The following is a 4,666-nucleotide window of genomic DNA, read 5'->3' as shown; positions in this document are numbered from 1 at the left end:
AATGAAGTTTTAATGAAACAAGACGGCCCTTTTCCAAAGTAGTGCATGTGTACTGGACACAAAGAGATGCCATTTCTAATCTCCTTCTCAACCGACTCTGGGGAAGACTCTAAAGGCCGTTTTATGGTGGTGCGTAAACTCCACGCCGTAGCTACGCCGTCGCTCGTACAGCGTTGTTTGGGTGTTTGGCGTCGGGGGTTGAACGTGTTTCTTTGCATCGCGGTGCATTTCCCCGCCAGAACGCTGAGGGGTGTGTGGTTTCCGGAGGGTCAATAGCGAAACTTTTTGTTTACTTGGGCATTGGTGTGTGCCTCGAGCCAGCATATGTGTGTATGCATGTGTGTGTGTGTGTGTGTGTGTGTGTGTGAGGAGTGTGTGAGAGAGCGAGGGAGAAAGTAAGAGTGTGATGGCATTTGTCTTTGGAGCAAGTAGCGACTCTAGAGTCATAGCGGGAGAAACAAAGTGTCTCCCCTGTGCTTTCTGATCACGGTGGGAAATCTGGAGCAGGAACAGTTAACCCTCTGCCCGATTTCACGTTGTTTATGAAGAAGGGGGGGGGCAACGCTACCGAGCGTCCTTCGTGGCCATGTTACATTTTTCGAGAGGTGCAGGTCAGGTTACGGTGTAGGGTCCGGCGTAGACACAGAGGGGTCTGCTGGGGTACGCTGTCGATTCTACGCAGTACCATAAAATGGCCTTAACATGTTGGACTGCTCCTTTAACAAAAGACTGGGTGCAGGTAAATCTTCCCAACATCCACTGCCTCAAAAAACATCCACCATGAAGATCCCCAACAGCCACAGAGTGTGTAAACCTAAAAAAAAGTGTGTAAACCAGATGAGTAAACAGCACAGCGGAAACTCACTGATCGAAATTACAGATGTACAGTATGCAACATTCAGGATTGAGACAGAACAACTCTACAGGCTGTAGATAATCTGACTGGATTAGCAGTATTCTGCTGCATCACACCCACAAACAGTATTTGTATCAAAGTAAACGTGCATCAAAAACATGGCGGGTGTGATCCACTTTGTTCCAAAGCTACAAAGTAGAGAGCCGAGGCTGAAATCTGTGTTTCTGTCTGGACACCAACGACACACAATGAAAGCATAACAGCAAGTAGAAGGATGATTTTTGGCTTCATAAAAACTGAACAAAGACATAAAACCGATGATATAAATAAATCATCTTATCAAATTTCACAAAATATTGAGTTTTCTTTTAAGAATGGCAATAGCAGTCGGCCTATCCAACACTTTGGACCAAAGAGATGTGCGGACAACTTCCGGCTAGATGTTTTTATGTTAGATGGGGATACTTCCTAGTGATTTCATCCAGCCGGTGTCTCCACTTGTAACATGATTTGGAAGGATGTTGTTCAACCCCTTGACCTTCTCTCTAGCGCCACCCTCAGGGGAAAAATACATCACATTTGTATCTGCAATACTGTAAAGTCTCACAATGTCTTTAACTGTGAGGTGAAATGAACGCGGCAGCCTCTTGGGGGTGCTAGTGAGGCTCCGGTGTCTGAATTCACCATCAAAAGTCCAGAAAAGTTTTGAAATTGCAGAGGAGCAAGGATCAATCAACTGTTCCCTTGATTAAAACTGATCCACACTGATGTGGAAGCTAAGATGATGTTCAAGGATATAAGAAATCTGATCAAAGTTTAAGAATGGCCTGTCACTCTGTGCACTTATTTGACTTTACCTTAAGCCATGACTTGACTGTGTGCTGTTTTTGTATTTGTTTTATATGTCTATGTGTAATTATGTGTGGCTAATTGGATCAGTGAGGCAGAATCACCAAGCTGTAAACATGTACCACCGAGCCACAAAGATGGGAGCTAATCTGCCAAGAACGGGTCCGCTGCAAAGGTCAGCGGCCTTTGAATGTCTCACTAAGTGCTGAATTATATGATTTTATCTTTCTAATTCTAGTTTGTTGGTAATAATAAGAGGCGGAGACAGCCTAATTAGGTCTATTTCCCCCCCATTGGTAACACCATTCATGGTCCTGACACACTGAACGTGAATTAAATGCTTGAACCTACGGAGAGTTCATCTGTAAACTTCTCATAAGGCAAAGCAAATCACTATAAAACATTCTGCTACATACTGTATGTTTTTGTTAGATTTCAATCATAAACTGTGAATATTAATGGACAGAGAATGTGTGACGTTACCCATTGGTTTGTGGAGATATGCTATGAGTCGTTGAGTTTACCGTTACGGGCGCAGCCGTCCTGGTTGCGGATGCGACGATTTTAGACGAGAGGGCGGAGTATGGGAGGAGCCACGGACTGTTGGGCGGTGTCTGGCTGTGACGTTAGCGGAGAGTTGGCAACGCTGCTTCCACTCTACGTTACACACTGTCACTGGTAATCTGGATGCAACTGCTGCTGAAAGCTAGCCGAAATAATTTGAGGTAAGCTATAGCTTTGCTAGGTTTTAAATATATCTTTGTCCCATAGTTATATTACATATGAGACAGGCCGGAAAGTTTCAATCACATCATAGCCACGCCCTAAAACACCCCGTTTTATCGATTTTAAAATCAACAAGACCATAATACTAAAAATGACCATCATTCTGCGTCGCAGACGACTTAAAACTAACGATGGGGACTATAAACATTATGAAAATGTTGACTGAGGTAAATCAAGCGAGAAGTGGGTCACTTTCTCACAGACTTCTACAGAAACCGAGCTCCTTTTGCAACCACACGCGTCGCCCCCTGCTGGAAATCAGATAGAATGCAGGTTTACGGCACTTCCGCATTTGCAGCCCTTCACCAAAGTCCAGTAATTTTAACACGTCTATGATTTAAATGCATAACGTAATTCCCACTTCCAAATATTGTCACGTTGAAATTAAACCACTGGATAAGAGCATCTTATTTCAAGTTTTCATCTTAAAGTTCATACGATGGGCCGGTTCGTCGGCCGCTGTAGAAGGTGCATTCTTAAACCTCCCCGTCTCAAACACGTCACACAACTAACGTCTACTTCATGCCAAAAATACTGCATAGATAACCATGGAAATAAAAAAATACTGAAAAAGTGTGGAATATTAGGTAAAAAGAAAAAATAATAATTAAATACTACTATATATATACACAGTGGTTTTTAAACTTATTTGTTGTTAACCACGTGCATGATTATAAGCACTTTATTTTTTTTCAAATTTCAAATCATTTAACTGTGTGCATAAACATAAATACTCATACTTCATTTTTAGTTCAGTAACAGAGTGGCAGAGAACCAGAAACCGTCCTTTAGTTTCATATAGAAAACACGTTTTAGTTTAGCAGACCAGTGAACTGTGTGTAATCTGACATAAAACTAAATGTGACAACAACAAAAAAATGTATGAAAACTAGCATTATGGACACGTGAGGTTTCTGCAGGATGCAGATTAATACACAAACACTCGATCCTTCAGTCGGTCAACATAAAAAATTGCTTCGATATCATTAAACACGCTAAACACACAGGTCCTTCTCATTCACTCTGGAGGGATTCCCGTCTCTGATTAACGCCATCAGATACAGGTGAACATGATCTTTAACACAGTTTCTGTTTTTGTCTTTCAGTCCTTCATCGGTACAAAAACCATCAAAAGTCAAACGCCAGAGGCAAAGAACATTAGAAACTGAATGATTACAAAGTATGAAAACACAAGTGTGAGGGAATGACTGTGCAAAAATTAAACTGGTCACTGGAGTGTTAAAGATTAAACTTAAATTTGGGAATGGTAGTTTGACAAAATAATCTGAACTCGGTGTGTTCAGGTGACTCAAACTCCATCCACTGATAAAAACAAAGCCATGAGACACTGTTTAAAGCTCCAGAAAAAGGTGCTCAATGGACATTGAGTAAAGGTAAAGTATTTTTTGAAAAAAATAATAGGCTGACTGGAACTTTTTTTTATCTTACTGACTAATTCAGTATCTAACCAAGTGTGCTTGTGTTAGAATTTGTGAACTAGGGATTATGGGGAAAAAGAGAATATATGTTAACTTTTCTCACCCAGAGTCAGACAGACTTTTTATTGTCTTTGTCGAAAGTCATTTTTACCATTATACCATGAACCGACACATGAAGACTCCTGTATTTAAGAGGGCAAACTGGCAGGATGACGGATGTGTTAACAAGTCCAGATCCGCTCGTAATCAGCTGGTGTGCCCTCAAATAAAGCTAAGTCAGGATTTTCCACCACTGTGGTTTGGGACCAAACAATCTGTAGCTAAAAATACAACTTTAGTCCGATCTTGAGTGACAAAATCGTACTTTTGATTTTGTCATTTAAGTCCAAAGTGTCTGGTGTTTTTCGTATGCTGTTGTAATTTACTGTCATGTTAACCCTTTGAACCCTTGGCTATGGCGTAGTTACTTGATGTCATGAATGATTTTTTCAGGATACATTAACCCACTTGGAAATGCCATCCTTCATGTTATCCTACAACATGTGTTCATCATAGTGTAAAAGATGATGATGATGTTTTGGGATTAATGTGTTTAGAGTTTTGGAACTGCAGTTCCCATTATACTTTGGGTAATGTAAACAGGGTGTATGACGTTGCCATGGAGTCAGTGACTTAGCTGTGGAATACATCTTAAGCCTCATGTTGTCCTTGGGTCAAATCTTTTTTTTTTTTTTTT

The 4,666-nt window shown here is 40.9% G+C and overlaps 1 long non-coding RNA gene across 1 annotated transcript; it reads right to left on the bottom strand.

Annotated features, from left to right (window-relative positions):
- Positions 1-477: 477 nt before the first annotated feature.
- On the bottom strand, positions 478-3,497 carry LOC116690161 (uncharacterized). The gene is made up of 3 exons (XR_004332185.1): positions 3,486-3,497; positions 1,395-1,401; positions 478-716 (listed from the first exon to the last, which is right to left on the bottom strand). It is a non-coding gene; the product is annotated as an uncharacterized LOC116690161 (long non-coding RNA).
- Positions 3,498-4,666: the final 1,169 nt, after the last annotated feature.

This window comes from Etheostoma spectabile, chromosome 5, assembly GCF_008692095.1.
Source record: "Etheostoma spectabile isolate EspeVRDwgs_2016 chromosome 5, UIUC_Espe_1.0, whole genome shotgun sequence".
In the NCBI taxonomy this organism is placed as follows: domain Eukaryota; kingdom Metazoa; phylum Chordata; class Actinopteri; order Perciformes; family Percidae; genus Etheostoma; species Etheostoma spectabile.
Note: the sequence above shows the minus strand (reverse complement) of the source record. Positions and strands in the feature narration are given on the sequence as shown.